A 17,616-nucleotide genomic window follows, 5' to 3' on the forward strand; every position below is an offset into this window, starting at 1 on the left:
TTGTTTTTTATTTGAGCTATATCAGAGGTTTTGGTCAACACAGCAAGGTGAGCATTGTTTTAATAGAGTGCGTGGAGTATCACTGTCACCTGGAATAGGGAAAACAGAGTGCATTTTTTCTTTATGGAAGAACACTGGAGAATATCACATGGAAGATTGAACTTTATGTGTACGATTACGTTTGGCACAGTTATTGTACTTTTAAGTCATGGTGTGACACATATTTCACATTGGATTTGATATCATTTATAATTAGAAGATATTTGCTATACTTATAGTTACAGAGTAACACAGATTTCAAAATAGATTTTATATCATTTGTAAAATATATTTTTTATATATTGTGTTTTGTTGTCATTTTTATGTTGGTGAAATATGATTTTACTAAAATGTGATTTTGATTAAGGACACACGGTTTACAGCAAGTAGTCGATATACAGTATTTTGACACTGAGCATTTTAGGTATATTTGTAAGATAGTACATATAGCACTGTACCTATATTATATATCATTTTTTTAACCATGGTGAGATTTTCACCCGCTGGTGCTGCCAGCTTAGTTTTCCATGCTTTCTGCTTGTACTATAACATGCTGCAAAATCTAAACCAACATGCCTGGTATGAATAACTTTTGCATTTTCAGTAAGCACACATTACACAGTTATCATTGTAATGTTTATTTGAAAGGAATTTTTATGATGGCTTTCACATCTTTACTTATTGCTGTCATTTATTGTATTCATATACAAATATATAGGTCTCTAGTGGTCATCCGCATATCACTGAATATGAGCAACAACCTTCTTCACGCTGAACTACAGGTAGATATAATTAGGCAAATGTTTATATGCAGTTAGTGTAAAAACCTGAATCTGGCTTCATACAAACATCTTGAACACCTCTGTATTGTAGATTGGGAGATGGAGGTTCGAATTCTGAGCCAGCCTCTACTGCACATATGCTGACAAGAAACATGATGAAAGAGAGATGATAAATATGACCTCATCTGCTTCTGCTCATTTATTGTCCAATCACAAGCTGGCAGCAGGGAGGTGGCCAAGCTGCCAAAGCCTAACTGCAGTACAGAAAAGTGAATTCACCATCCCCACCATACTGTCTGCCAGGCAGGGCCATATTACCATTCATCTGCCCCTCTAGGCCAACAGTTTTTTTTTTTTGCCCCACCCCACACCACCCCAGTCACCTATCTAGCTACATTAACAGTAAGGCCCCGTTCACATCTAGCGACTTATCGCGCGATTTCTGCCGCGATATAGCGCATTTTTGCAGCGCGATATCGCGAGAAGTCGCCGGCTAATGATAGTCAATGGAGCTGTCTTATGTAGTCCGGTCGCAAGTCGCTTCTACAGGACTCTTTTTTTGGCGGATTTTGCTTTTTTTCTATGGAGCCCGACGGAGAAGGTTGCGCTACCGTCGCTGGATCGTTGCTGGAAGGTCGCCCCGAAAGTCGTGCTATCCCGGCCGCTGCAAAGGTATGTCGCTACATGTTAATGGGGCCTAAAGGGGGGTGGAGAGGCAAAAAGAGACAGTTTGCCCACCCTGCAACTGTGCACCCAGGACCAACAGTTAGATGAGTAGTGCAGATTGTCATTTTATTGTACTAGCAGTTTGGACCCAGAATATATAGGCTGTTACAGTATGCTATTTCCCCAATAGAAATTCAGGGGGGAGTGACAATGAGGGCCAGTTAGATTGCACTGGCAGGAACCTTTTAATATACAGCGCAATGTGTTAAAGGAGAACTATGAGGTGAGTGCTTTTCACTCACCTCATAGTTCTAGCCGACCTGTGACAATGAGACTGTCACAGGTCGGCTCAGTAGATCGGGAAGTGAGCAAACACATATCGGCGTTCACTCACTTCTCGATCCTGTCACAGCGCTCTGCCGTGACAGGGGAGTGGCTGGATTCCCCCCTCCCCGATCCCCCAGCGCTGACTGGCCGGCGGGTACAGCTGGCTCTGCCTCTAGATAGGCAGAGCCAGCTGTCACTAATGTAGCTGGGCGGATCCAGACATAATTGTCGGGATCCGCTTCAGCTGCGGCGTCTCAGTATACCTCGAGCTGTAGCTCGAGGTATACTGAGCTTAGGGTAATGGGAGGACGCTAGTTTGTGTCCTCCCGTTACCCTAAGGAGAACTATGGGGAAAAGCCCTAACCCAATAGTTCTCCTTTAATGACAGTCAGCAATATAAAGGTTAAGTGACTGTGAGCTGCTCACTGCAGCACAGCCGTCCTAGGCCATGGCCTACGTAGGAAGTACAGAAATCCGGCCTTGCTGGCAGAGCGATTTAAATCTCAGGATTGACTCGACAAAATTACAAAGTCTTTAACATGTTCATATATTTCATCCATGCATTTAGTTGTTTCCTTGGAACCCCCCCCCAGCAATACTGTATTTTATGGGTTTTTTTTACTTACCATCTCAGGTATCTTTGGGCTGATAAAGTGACAGGCAGGGTCCTCCTCCTCTTCGAATCTTCTCCAGCAGTGAGAGGACTTCAGTAATGCAGACATCGTGATGATGTCCGCTCTATTTTTGCATTACAGTATATACAGTAAGTACAGGGTGTTGTGGTTATGTCCCCTCAGAAGGCATGTCAATAGTGCCCTACACATACTGAATTTTCTTAGTCAGTGCTATTTAATCCAGAACACCGAGGGCATCTTGTGGGGTATAGTGCTGGACAGGAGGTAAATTTTACTGCCAGAGCTGCTTTTTATTTTGAACATCTCTTGGGGGTGTGGCTTGCCAATGGCATGGTAAACAGTGGTCTCAGAGATTTCTGGCATCCATGCAGTTTTTTCATTGGCTTACACACACCAGAGGGACCCAGTTATACTACATGGGTAAATGGTAGCAGCAGCCAGCCTCTACCCCTGCTTTGTGGGCCAGATCAGGCAGGATTTGATCCTTTCAGTCCTCAGTAGGCGTACTTCCTTACAATAGTAACCCCAAGATAATGGCAGAGGCCTTCTCGCCACAGCAGTCCCTCACCGCACTACAGTTATTACCTTCTTTGCAACCCTTCTCTTCTGTTGCAGCAGAAGCTGACCACAGATCTATCAGAATCCATGCAGGAAGAATAGAAGTTGGACTTAAGGGCCTATCTTAAGGCCTTACCTACACCCCAGTTGCCTGGAACACTGTGAAGAAACCTACAGGAATAGGAACCTTAAAACATGTCCTGCATCATTTGGGAACCAAAGTGGCTGATTTAAAAGGTATAATGGACATTGTTCAAGACCCACCAGAGAGAGCTAAATGATCATTCAGCACAGTTACAGCACCTGCTATTCCACAGGTGACAATGAAAACCCCAACAGACAGAAACACATCCACATCACTAAAACAGTAGATATACCCAGCATTATAGCAATAATCAAGTCCATCTTCTACATGTTCTTAGACAACCTACCTGATTCTGAACTTACCATCAAAAGGGCCCACAAAACATTATATGACTAGTGATGGGCTGAACAGGCCAGAGTTTAGAACATCCAAAAAGTTTGTATTCGAACTCAATGCAAGTCTATGGGGGTAGAACTTTCACAATCAATTGAACCCTTTAAGAGGGCTTATATGCAATTTATTGGCCATAAAAGGTGTATGGGCAGGGCTTGAAAAATTTGACGTTGTCTCACCAGTCAGTCAAAACTTTCACCAGTCAGCATGACCGGACTATATTTTTTGGGGACAGATAGACGGCCGTGTAATTACAACGGCCGGCCGGGATGCTGCTCGTCGGGCTCCACCGTCCTCTCGTCACAGACGAGTGGATGAGTGGATTTTTCAAGCCATGTGTATGGGGATCTGGGTACTGCCCTGGGGGACAGGAATCAGTGGGGGGAAAAAACTTTTTAAAAATTACAGTTTTTTAAGAAGCAGTGGTTTTACCATCACTTAAAAAAAATGGGTAACAATAAAAATGAAAAATTCCTTTAAATATAGTGCCTGTGGGGTCCGCTTAACCTGCCTGTAAAGTGGCACATCTGTACGATGTATAGAACCTGCTGCAGCAAAACTGACATTTCTAAAGAAAAAAAAAAGATTTTTAAAGCGTGCAGTTCCCACTCATAAACAATACCAGACCCTTTAGGTCTGGTAGGAATGTTAGGAGGGTCCCCATGTATAAAAAAACAAAAAAAAAAGTGTGTGGGTTTCCTCCTTAAAGTCATACCAGGCCCTTAAAGTGACATTAAACCCTCAGATTTTTTAACATAAACCAATAGTGTAATGTGTGCCTTACTGTAATCCATGGTAGTTTCCCTTCTCTTTGCTGCTCTTCCTTTTAAATCTGTATCTCTTCTCATGCTTGGGGAGAACTTCCCTTGGGAGCCGAGTGCCTCTTCCTGTAGTGTTGGCTCAGGTTGTGAACCTTCACACAGACACCATGTATCCATTTCAGAGACAAGGCAGCCTGCTGCAAAACAGAAGTTCTGCCCAGCATGACAACAGATACAGATTTAAAAGGAAGAGCAGCAAAGAGAAGGGAAACAACCATGGATTACAGTAAGGCACACATTACACTATTGTTTTATGTTTTTAAAAACCCGACGACCGCCATCCTGTCGCTGCGACGAACACCTGCCGCAGAATGGCATTTTGACAGATGCCGGTAACATATAAACAATTGGGCGGAGCTAGCAGTGATAGCTAGCTCCACCCAACTGTTTACAGTTGTAACAGGGTGAGCCATGATTGGCCAGTCATCATGACTTTGCCCAATCATGGCTCTCACTGTTCTCTGTGCCCTGGTTGGGCAAAGTCTTGCCCCTGACCTGTGGTCAGGTGGAAGGCTTTAGCCAATGAGGGCTCACAAGCCACAGTGCCTTGTGCAGGGTGCGCAGCTGGCAAACAGCTAGCCGAACACCCTGACAGCTACATGCTTTTAAAGAAGGTAAATCTGCTACCTTTAAAACACTGAGAGACCCTACCCATTTTCTTGAGACATTTGAACTTCCTCAATTTTCTTTACCACACTGGGCACTTAGGCTTGTACTGTTTGGTTTATCCCAAAGAAACATATGGTCTGACTCTGACAACCACAAAACCTGCAGAAACATGCCATCGCTTGATACTTGAGCAGCTTCTGTAGCCTGCCCACTCTTCCTGAAAGACATTCACATGTTCACCACTAATTCCTACTGACGGTACAATGCTTTGTAATTTCATTTTCCACCAATCAATGGAACAGCTCTTGGTCTGCCTTTTTCTCTGCTTTTCTTCAGGAAAAATACTGTATATGATTTATATTACTATCCACATCATATGATATAGATAATATCTTAATTGTTTCTATTTTCACTATGTTAATGTTCACGATTTTTATGTTTTATTGCTGTTGAATCTGTTTGACGGGGCCTGTGTTTTTCAACAGCCAACCAGACAGATTCTCTAATTCTGCTTCCACTTACTCCACCTCCTCTTATACCGAACCCTTATAAAACAGCGAGGCTTTTGTTCACCTAATTTCCATAACTTCACCCACATACCACCAGGGCCAGCCTTAGGCCTTTAGTCGCACTGTGCGAGAAAGCTTTACAGCACCCCTCAGTGACCACACCCCTTAGTTGCCACCCCCCCCGTAACCACACCCATTTCCCCTAATATCCGCACCATTTAAAGACTCCTATTTTGTTAAGCCGCAAAGAAACATATTAAAACGTATGATAAAAATAAAACTTGTATTCAAAGGTATTAAACTTGTCGGCACAATATAAGTATTCTTATCAAATAAAACAACAGAAGGTAAACAATAAATGCCAAACTAAAATAGAGTCTATAAAAATAAAGTGTCAGGATGTCATGCCGATCCCCTTCTTCAAGTAAGTGCATCTAGAAAAGTAAAAATAGAAAAGAGAACACAAAACCCGGACTACGTGTAAAATTAATGAATTACTATATGTCCGAATATACGAAAAATGTATACCGTCACATAATAATAATTTGTTTGAGAATGTGCGGCGGCCATGTTGGCCACCGGCGTGTTCTGTGAATGTGTGCCACCATCTTGGAGGCAGGGAGCATGACGTTACATGACGCCATGCATGCATGGCCTCAGGTGACATCACACGCCGATGACGTCATGCACCCCGCCTCCAGAACACGCCAGTGGCTTAATCCAAAATAGCATACAAATTTGTTTTGTTTGATGAAACAAATGAAAACTTTTTTAGTTTTCGTTCAACCCGCTCAGATCTAGAGAGCTCCTGGCCGGCCGTTTTTTTACAACGGCCGGCCGGGGAGTGGTTAAAATCATTTTTTTATTTTATTTTTTACTGTTGGGGGGGCTTCGGGGAAATATTAGGGGTCCAAACAGACCCCTGACATTTCCCTTTTAAAATAGAAAAGAAATTGAGGACACCAAATCCTACATTTCTTTTTCAGCATCCTCAGCACTCAATGAATGGGAATCTCTCAGTACAGAGGCTCCTCCCCATTCAGAGACTGATAGTAAAATATTTACTATCAGCTGAGTCTGAATGGGGAGGAGCCTCTGTAGTGAGTGCTTCTCCCCATTGAGGAAATCTTGAATGAATAGGCTGTGATGTAAATGTACTATGTGTCCCCAGTAATTTACAAACAGCGGAGTGATCAGACGATCGCTCCAGTGTTTGTCCTTCGCACACAGAGGACTGGTAAATATCAATGATATTTACCGATCCCCCGCTCTGCCACGCACAGAGCCCCTGTCATCCTGAAACTGAAAGGATGACAGCGGCCCCGATCTCCTACCCGCTCGGCCATCCTGACAGCTGCGGGCATGGCTTCTCTCCCCCTCTAACCCTGAAATGGGGGTGGGCGGACGAGGGAGCGCTGTCATATCGGATGGCCAGCGGTGAGGGGAGAGAAGCCGCCCACAGGATGAGCTGTGTCGGCCGCACGGCGCCCTTGTGGCCATGGCGCCCTGTGCGGCCGCACAGCTCGCACACCCCTAAGGCCGGCCCTGCATACCACACCATGGTATGACTTAACTTAGCTGCATTTAATGGTAGGCCTAAACCTCCCTAACGAGATCTCAGGTTCTCTATCACTTTCATAAACAGAAACATGATATTTACTCCTTCAGAAAACTCATTTCAAAACTGAGAAAGTCCCAGAATTCAGAAACAGATTTTACACTAAATTGTTTCACAGCTCCAACCCATCACATATATCAAAAGGAGTTGAAGTGACAATACAAAATACAAAGTACAAATATTAGACACCTTATACCAGGGGTGGCCACAATTTTTCGTCTGGAGATCTACTTTTTAAATGACGAGCTCAATGAGATCTACCAACAAAAAAACACCTTTATGAAAAAAAAAACAAGCGCATTAAAATCGTTACTGGGACTACTGGCCCTCTCTCTCCCCTATATCAAAAGGAGTTGAAGTGACAATACAAAGTACAAATATTAGACACCTTATACCAGGGGTGGCCACAATTTTTCGTCTGGAGATCTACTTTTTAAATGACGAGCTCAATGAGATCTACCAACAAAAAAACACCTTTATGAAAAAAAAAACAAGCGCATTAAAATCGTTACTGGGACTACTGGCCCTCTCTCTCTCCTGCATCTTTCTTCTCGCTCTGCTGTCTCTCTCTGGGCCAGTTCACACCACAAATTCTGCGGTCCAGAGCGATCAGCCTCTGGAACGTACTGAAACGCAAGCCGCCGGCTCCCTGCGTTCAGGGCGGGAGGGGAGCGTGGTGGTGCATTGATGTCAATGGCACCGCAGTCACGCCCCCTACCCGCAGTGCGATCGATGATGCAAGCACTATTTTTGCAGATCGCACTGGACCGGAACACAGGCACTAATGGGCGGGGGTGCCATTCACTTCAATGCACCGCCATGCCCCCTCCGGCCCCTGAATGCAGGGAGCTGGCCAGCTTGCGTTCCAGAGGCTGAACGCTCTGGAACGCAGACTTTGTGGTGTGAACCGGCCCTCTCTCTTGACGGTCTCTGTCTCTTTCCCCGCTCTCTCTCTCTCTCTCCTGTCTGTTTTTTCTTACCTGCTTCCCAGGTCTCCATTCGAGCGCCGTCCTGTCCTCCCACGGTGCTTGTGTGGCCGATGCTGCGCACGGGGAGAGATGTGCCGCCCCTTCCCACCTGCGGCGTCTGACACATTGAGCCGCACGAGCACCGCGGGAGGGAGTTCAGGTAAGTGAGCTTTGCGATCGACTGGAAGATCGCGATTGACCTAATGGGCACCCCTGCCTTATACTGTAGACCAAGAAGGATGATGTTTATTTCTTAAATTGTGTCTTTTCCAAGATTTCTCTTGTTAACATCTGTCCTCTTAACTAGGGCCAAGTGGCATATTGCCTCAGGATCCTTAATGGAGAACTATAGGGTAACCTTTTTTCCCCATAGTTCTCTTTAGGGTCATGGGAGGACATATACTAACGTCCTCCTGGGACCTAAAACTCAGCATATAGCGGACTATTGCCCTCTATATGCTGACAGTGCAGAGCTGCGCTGCAGCTAGGACGGATCCACCCCACACTGCCCGATTGACAGCTAGCTCTGCTTCTCTAGAGGCAGAGCCAGCTGTGCCCGCTCCCTCCTGCGTCCGTTCTGGCAGTCTGACAGTCACCGCTCTCTGCAGGGAGATGATTGGAAACTGAGCGATCGGCTGTATGTTATCTCTCAGTTCGTGATCAATAGCCTATGTGTGACAGCTTCATTGCCCGTCATATGCTGAGAGGGCTGCAGCTGGGACGTATCCCGACAGTACTGTCGATATTCACCCAGCTGGCTAATTGACAGCGGGCTCTTCCTATCTAGAGGCAGACCCAGCTATGCCTGCCCCTTCCCCCATCTGTCCCTCCAGTCAGCACTGGAGGATTGGAGAGGGGAGGGGGGAATCCTTGTGGGGAGCGGTGACTGGCAGTCACTGCTCTCTTCAAGGAGATGATCAGGAAGTGAGCAAGCGTCAGCATGTTTTCGCTCACTTCCCGATCAATAGAGCCGACGTGTGATAGTTTCAATGTCACATGTCGTCTCTAACTATAGGGATGAGTGTAATGCACTCACCCCATAGTTCTCCTTTAAGCAACTTGAGGTAAGCCATCCTTCTCTAGACCATACACAAACTCAAATACCAGATGTACTGTTGGTGAATCCTGAATCCTACAGCTAAATACTCCAGCCACTATCTGTCCATTCATGAAATGTACAGTTGAATAGACTGGATTCAGCACCCTGTGGTCTGGCTATGCCTCAATCACTCTGTCGCTCCACACCAGTGAAAATGTTCAACACTCAATACTTGGATTTAAGTAATGGTACCTCATGTTGAAAGGAAATAACCCACACTATTTGACATTTCCTGGAAGACCATGAACAAGATACAACCCCTTTCCACACCCAGTGGTAAACACTTAACTGTGTCCTCCACGGGATGGCCATCATAAACGGTTCCCGACATAAAAAAGCCAAAGTCCAAATAAATCTTTATGTCAGAAACTCAGAGATTTGGAAGTTTCACATAAACCCTCTCTCTGTACTTTGTGCACTGGTAACCAACACTATGCAGCAACTTTGTAGCCTTACTGATGGAAAAAAAATTTCACTGGAGATAGCCTTTAAAAATGCAGTTATGAAATTGGTGATAAAGCTGGCCAATTATTGGCACACACTATCCACCCTGCCAGGGGGCGTAACTAGAAATCACAGGGCCCCATAGCAAATTTTATAGACTCTGTAAGGTGGGCTCTGCAGGGTCTCAGGTGGGCTGGTCGGGGTCCCTTTCTCTGCATACGTTATGTATATGTGTGTTTTTGCTCTCTTCCTGTATAAATATTATATTTAACTATATAAAAACGATATAACCTTTAACACAAATATATTTACGTGCAATCACGGCTAACTAATCGATTTTGAAAATAATCGTTAGCTGCAGCTCTACATATTTTGTTTTATCATTATGATTTCATAATTAGTCTGTAGGAATTATGGGCCTGGAACCGCTGATGTTAAACTGCATTGGTCCCTGAAATTAATGGACCTGGTCCTGCAGGTGCGTGAGTGTTATGGACTTGGTCCTGCAGTGTGCTTGCGCACACAGCCGAGCCCTACATGCGCCCCCGCACACACCCCAGGAAGTCCGATAAAGTTACAGATGCGATGGAATGATGAACACCAACTTCCACCTCCTAAACCGCCGCCGCCAGGCCCTGGCCTCCTCCTCTCAGCTGCTGGCTGTCACTGACTCAGCAGCGGTTGTGAGTAGGAACGCATTGCTGCACAGATCACTGACAGGTTGTCAGTGATCTGGACAGCAGCACGTAGCTCCTCACAGCCGCCAGTGACAGTCCTGGAGCCTGCGATGACACGGCAACCCAGGTGGCCTGCACGGCATCATAGTGACCCCTTTGCTCTTGGTCCTGGCCAGGCCCCCCTGTGTTCATTATGGCAATAGTTCCTCCACTCCACCCTGCTAAAATGACATCCTATGTCCCTAGGACCAAAATCCATAATGACAGCATGCCTCATACTCCTTCTATAGTGAAGACTTTCAGAGCTTTCTCCGTTGCCTTATATAACATCTAAGGCAAAAACAGAAGCTAAAATATCCCTTTGCATGTCTAAAACAGCCCTCCCTATGATGGCAGCCCTCCCTATGAAGTTTCATGTTCAGGAATATATGCCCATACATATGCGCATGTAAATGCCGGTATTTGGCCAACTCAATCAACTTTTGCCGAAGGATCAAACTCAAAATTTGATAAACAACAGCAATAAACTATTTAAAATTAACTCCATTACAAAAACTAGAGGCCACCCCCTAAAATTGGTGGGAAAAAAATTCCAGCACAAGGGGCGAAGGGGGTTCTTCACAGTAAGATCAGTTAGGGTCTGGAACTCACTGCCACAGGCGGTGATTTCAGCAAATAATGTGGAATTGTTCAAGAAACTTTTGGACGATTTCTTAAGGGACAGGGGTACAGGTAATATACAGGGGTACAGGTAATATACAGGGGTACAGGTACTCCTAGAATGAGATTCTAATAGGTTGGACTTGATGGACTAATGTCTTTATTCAACCTCAAATACTATGTAACTGCCTAAAATTGGCGGCCAGTGACAATGAGCGACTGCAGAATAATCTCTTAGAATTATTTCCTTTAGCCCACAGGCTGAACAGCTATTATCGTACAAGCTCTATTTGCCTTTAGTCTGATTCTGGGCTCTCCAGATAGGTTATCTTCTTAGATGAAAGAAGTCTGCTCTTTTCACACAAATTAATTGAGCTGAAAAATTGGCAACAATAACTGCAACTGAGAATGTGAATCTGGGAAGGGCAGGGAAAGTCCTGGCTGCAGTTTTTTAAAAAGGATCCCCAAATCAAGACCAGTTGGCTATAGAGGTTACCTTATTGTGGAGGGTCCTGTGGCATTTGCAGTGAAAGTGCTGATAGGTTTTACAAGTCCTGGGAATGCAGACCCCCCACTGTGTATGCGCTGTCCCCACGCCTAGAGGGATGAGGGGAATTCCTTGTTATTGCTGCATTTTTCAGATACCTGGAGAGGTACCAGACAGTGATTAATAGGAGAGAAAAGTCAGACATTAACACAGCACAGCCAGCACTTGAGGGCAGATCCAGTACACAGAAGGTCATAATGTAACATGGAGAGGGAGGTGAGAGTAAAAGTAGTTGGAGGGTAGGGAAAAAGAGAGCAGGGAAAAAGGGAGTGTTCAGTGAAAGAATGAAGACTCGGGCTGAAATTACAATCTATGAATAAAGAAAGTCAGGAAAGGCATTCTGCTAAAGTAACTTTTAATAAAAAAAAAAAGGGAAAACCTAGATAAAAAAAAATATGGGGTTTTTGGATACAGTGGCCAAAAGCTAAAACTTTTGTCAGATTTCAAATGCTGTCTATGTTTGTTTATATCAGGCTGGATTCACACCTTTCTGTGTACATTTTAATGTGTGTTGTCAGCAATCCATACTCCTCAACCCTCTTGACTTCAATGGAACTGCCCTGGGATTTGAACAAAATCCTGGGGTCCCGTGGATCCACCACATATTCCGCTAACAGCCTTATGACAAGCGTAGTGCCTGTGCAAGTCAGTGAGAAAATCTATCCCACCTTTTCCTCAAACAATCTGGGGTACCTTTTCCTCCAACTTATGCTGGGATATTTAAATTTATCTGGGGGTACTTTTTCCTCCCACTGCCACTAGGGCATTTTTCCTCCCACTGATGCCAGGGTAATTTCGTCCTACTGACACCAGGGCATTGTTTTTGTTTCCCTGACGTGGGGCATTTTCCTTCCCACTGGCATTGTTAGCGAGGCCTTTGTGAGGCCTTAATAATAAAATGCATTGCTGGGACTTGTAGTCCTACATAGTTGGAGCTATTCTGCATTGCTTTATAATCATCATACAGCAATGCAGAATACCACCAGCTATGCGGGACTACAAGTCCCAGCAATACATTATAATAAAAGTCAGCTATGCAGAACACCCCCAGCATCCCCCCCCCCACCACACACTATAATGTATTGCTGGGACTTGTAGTCCTACATAGTTGGAGCTATTCTGCATTACTGTATAATCATCATACAGCAATGTAGAATACCACCAGCTATGCGGGACTACAAGTCCCAGCAATACATTATAATAGAAGTCAGCACTACAGAATCCCACTTCACCAGCTCCCCCTTCAGACTTACCTTCCGTCTCCTGCAGGGCCCTCTTCCTCGTCTCCGCGGCCAGGGGGCGGGGCTAAGTGGAGAGGGTCCTCACACAGCAGAATGGCGGTGCCTGCAGCACATTCTGCGGGACAGAGACGGCTCGAGACTTTGTGAGGCCTTAGGAGTAACTCAAACGTGAGGCCCCTCCCCCACTTACATCCATAATGAAAAAGGTTGCACGCAGAGAACAAGGGTGGGACATAGAGGACAGGAATGGGACGCAGAGTACAGGGGTGAGACGCACAGTAGAGAGGTTGGACGCACAGTACAGGGGTATGACACACAGTACAGGGGTATGACGCACGGTACAGCAGTGGGACGCAGAGTATAGAGGGGAGACGCCCAGTACAGGGGGAGACGCCCAGTACAGAGGGGGGACGCACAGTACAGAGACTTACAGTAGATATAGATCGTCTGATGTTCTGCCTTCTTCCTCTCCTGGTGGGGAAGCAGCGATGTCTCCTGTTCCTGTGAAGCCTCCAGTCAGCATAGTGGTCGTCTTCTTCCTGTTCTCAGGACCCGCGCCGCTCTCCTTCTGTCAGCAAATAGTGGTGGTGCAGCTTCCACACAGCCCATAGCAGCTGGAATGGGCAGAGGAAGCTGCACATTGCTGGCGAGGAGCCCGACTACTGAATCGGGCATCAGAGAAGCAGCTGAATGGGCTTTTCTCCTCCCCAGCCGCTGCAGTTACAGAGCAGCTGAGAGGAGAGAAATTACAGGTCGGATCGCCGCTGCGGTGGCTGTTTAAAGGGGCCTCCGTGGCAGGGAAGGAGTGGCACTATCTCAGGAGGGCCCTCTTCTTCCTCGCTGGGCCCCCCCCAAGTGGCGGAAATGCCAGGGCCTGGTCACAATTGCAACCGCTGCGACCCTGGTAGTTCCACCAGTGCAGGTAAGGTACTTGAATGGATTTGTAAGATTTAACTCTTGAGTTTTGTGTCACCTCAACAGTGAGTAATGGCCCTAGAATTTTTTTTCACTCCAACCTTTGCAGCAATACAGTATGTAACATATATGGTGCAAATGTCGATTTCGCACATAGGTGCACCCAACACCCAACATGGTTTCTTGCACCGGGGCCCTGAGGTTTCTAGTTCCACCTCTGACTGTATGCACTATTTTTTGCAATCGCACTGGACCAGAACGCAAGCATTATTGTTCCCCGATATCCTGTTTTAGCATACACAAGGTTGACTCCATAGGACTCTGCAAAGGAAGGGAGCCACTCTTGTGTATGCTAGTAATCTGTGTGGGTCTCCACAAACACACAGGCACAGCAGGGCAAGCCATTCCCCCTTCCTCCTTCCTTCCTCCTCCCTTCTCCAAGCTAAAAGATGGACAGCTGATGGAGAATGTGCTGTCCCTGGACAGGAAGTTCAGGGAAGCCGAGCTGAGAGGGTTGGAGCTGTTTGACTGTAAGTCTTTGGGCAACAATTTAAAGAAATACTCTGCTGGGCAATCTATATTTGTTTCATTGATTTATTATTAAAAAAAAGTTGGAGAGTTTAATACTAGTTTACGTTGAAAATAGAGTTTAAAAGTGTATTTTTGCAGCCAAATTGCAACACCTATTTTATATTTTGTTACATGTTCTCATTAACATAGCATAAACATTTTTTTTTATTGTGGCTTACCTTTTTAGATGATCTTTGCTAAAACCTCCAGGACTGAAAAATCCTACTTTGTTTATGAGGGGGCTGGGCAATTGTCTTTTCCACAACTAACTCTCTCTGTACTGTGCTGGCAGACCTCCATTATAACTTTGAAACTAGTTGTGCAGGACAGTCTGTACTAACAAAGAGTTAAAGATCTTAAGGCATTGTAATGCAAAAAAACCCTTTCTCTCTGCCTGTCCTGAAATCTTCACCCTGCCCTCTCTTCAAGTCATAAGAAGCTGCCTTGAGAGTTTTATGTATAATTCTGCTCTAAAGAAACAGCTAAAAAGGTAAGAATTTTATTTTAGTTATGCTGTGTTAATGGGAACTCAAAACACACATATAGCAGGGGGTTCACGAATCTACCTGCAAAAGTGGAAATACACTTTATGTTGGGGGTTTGGTTAACAGCTTAATTGAAATTGCACTAGTATATTTTGGGGGAATCACCATTCTTAGAGTGCATGTTAGGGCAAAAAAAACATATGCAGTACATCTCTGCAATACATGAAGATTTCTCCATGTTTATCCCTGTAGTACCTGTTGATCGTCCAGCTCTTAAGTCCCATTGTGGGACAAGACAGAGCATTTTTGTGAACTGAGTGGTGTCAGCCCTGCCAAGTTTTAATTTACTAAACTACTATGACCCACCCACCCTCCCATCTCCACAGCATTGACACTAATCATTCTGTAGTCCCAAGACACAAACTAGGAGTGTTAACTGCTCTCTTTGAGATAAAACAAAGTGTCCACAAGAGACAGGACAGCTCTGAATTTCTGACATATATAACACCTATTTTAATCAAATAGATACAACAAAATGCTTTCACTGGTATATGTAACAGACCAAAGAGGAGCAAATAAGAGGTTCAGTGTTAGGGAAGGAAATATTAATAAATGAATCTAAAGGATTTGAGAAATTAATTTAAGTAAATTAAATCAGTTTTTCAGATGTTAATTATTGGTAAATTTAAGTGGCGTTCTTACACCCAAAAAAAAAAAAAAAGTTCTCACATACAATAAAAAAAATACCATGAACATGATTACTGATGGACTCGATGTTCGAGTCGACCAAGAGTTCGGCAAACACACAAAGGATTTTTGAATAAAAGTCTGGACTTTTTATTTAAATTTATTTTAACACTTTACTGAATGGGTAGGGGTACAAGTACCACTTACTCATTCACAAGGGGGGCACATCTGGGTGCCCCTTTATTAAAGGGGTACCCTGATGTGAATAAGCCCCCCTGTTTGCACCCCCACAACCAACGCCCCAGGGCTTGTGGGGGAAGAGGCCCTTGTCCCCATCAGCATGGGGACAATGTGCTTTTCTATGGGCGACCCTGGAAAAGCACCATCCCAGTGCCGAGGGCATGTGGCCTGGTATGGCAGTTAGGGCCCCCACTTATCCTCCCCTTTCCTGCCCTGCCAGGCCTGTGCTCGGGTCAGGGGTCTGGTTGGGAATTTTAGGGAGGTCCCCACGTCTTTCCCCCCCCCCCATTGTTGGGGGTGAGGTGCCTCCTTAAAATTTCTACCAGACCTTAAGGTCCTGGTAAACCTGTGAGGGGGAACCCCACGCACTTTTTTTTTTAATTGTAACTTAGGGTCCCTCCTAAAGTTCCTACTAGACCTAAAGGGTCTGGTATGACTTTTGGGGGGAACCCCATGGTTTTTTTTTCATGGGGTCCCTCCTAATTTTCCCACCAGACCTAAAGGGTTCAGTAGTTCGAGAAGTGAGCGGACACATACCGGCGTTCACTCACCTCTCGATCCTGTCACAGCTCTCTGCCGTGACGGGAGGGGCTAGATTCCCCCCTCCCCGCTCCGATCCGCCAGCGCTGACTGGCGGATCTGATGGGGGAGGGGGTGGGTACAGCTGGCTCTGCCTCTAGATAGGCAGAGCCAGCTGCCACTCACGCAGCTGGGCGGATCCAGACATAATTGTCGGGATCCGCTTCAGCGTCTCAGTATACCACGAGCTGTAGCTCGCGGTATACTGAGCTTAGGGTGACAGGAGGACGCTAGTTTGTGTCCTCCCGTTACCCTAAGGAGAACTATGGGGAAAAGCCTTAACCCCATAGTTCTCCTCCTAAGGGAACCCCCAGGCATGATATTTAAAATAATGTTCCATTTTTTTGTTTTACTTTAAGCAATGTTAAAATCACTGCTCCTTTAAAACCGGTAATTTTTATAAGTGGGTTTTTTTTCATTAATACATGTCCCTCAGGGCAGTACCCGAATCCCCATACCCTTTTTATGGCCAATACCCTTTTTATGGCCAATTACTTGCATATAAGGCTTAAAAATGGGGACATTTGATTTTCAGAGTTCCCATAGACTTGCATTGAGTTCGACATTTTTTTATGTTCTAAAGTTCAAACTCGAACCGAACTCGGGTGTGTTCAGCCCATCACTATTACTGATGAGGCTCATTTAGTCATGTCTAAAGCTGGCCATACACCTTACAACCATCGCATGACTTTCGTTGTGCGATGGTTGTAAGGTCATTAAAATGTTGTATGACCTTCCCATCTTGGGCAGGCAGATCCTACTTGCGATCATCGCAAGCCCTCCCTGCTGAGTGGAGGGCTTGCCGATGATTGCAATGCTGAGCTGGCAGTGTGCGCCTGCGCACACCGGCCAGTGGGGCTTTCGTCTTCCGAGCACGCTACCAACATACGATTTTCGGTGGGTTTTCCAGAGTGCTAGGAAGACGGAAGTGCGACCGTACAGTAGATGTGATCGCACGCTGCCCATACACCTGCTGATTATCGTACGATCGCGGAATCACCCGCGATTATCGTACAATAATCACCAGGTGTATGGGCTAGACATTGTAATTAAAGTAGAACTGTGGCCTCCCATAGCAGCAACTTACAGTTTTTTCTTAGTCCCTCTGAAAATTCCCACAAATACCTGTCGATCCTGCCAGTAAACTCTACCTAATGCAGCTATTTGTGACAGTGTTGCAATGATTTTGCACTTCTCCTGAATTCAGAAGATTAGCTTGCACTATAGTGGAAAAAAATGTTGCAAAGGGGTTGACTATCAGTATTGTCACAAGCCTGTAGTTTGCCAGTCACCACACCTAGTCCTGCCCACTGCTTTCTGGATTGGCATGTCTTCTTTTGTTTTTGCTGCTCAATTCCCCTCTGAGCTGCAGTGTCTGGGAGGGGGGCAGACGCATAGCAAGGTTAAAGTCTTTGGTTAGCACCCCCCCCCCCCCTCAAAACAAACCAAAGTTACACGTTCT

The sequence above is a fragment of the Nanorana parkeri genome, unplaced genomic scaffold (genome assembly GCF_000935625.1).
Source record: "Nanorana parkeri isolate BGI_ZX_2015 unplaced genomic scaffold, ASM93562v1 scaffold1490, whole genome shotgun sequence".
NCBI lineage: Eukaryota > Metazoa > Chordata > Amphibia > Anura > Dicroglossidae > Nanorana > Nanorana parkeri.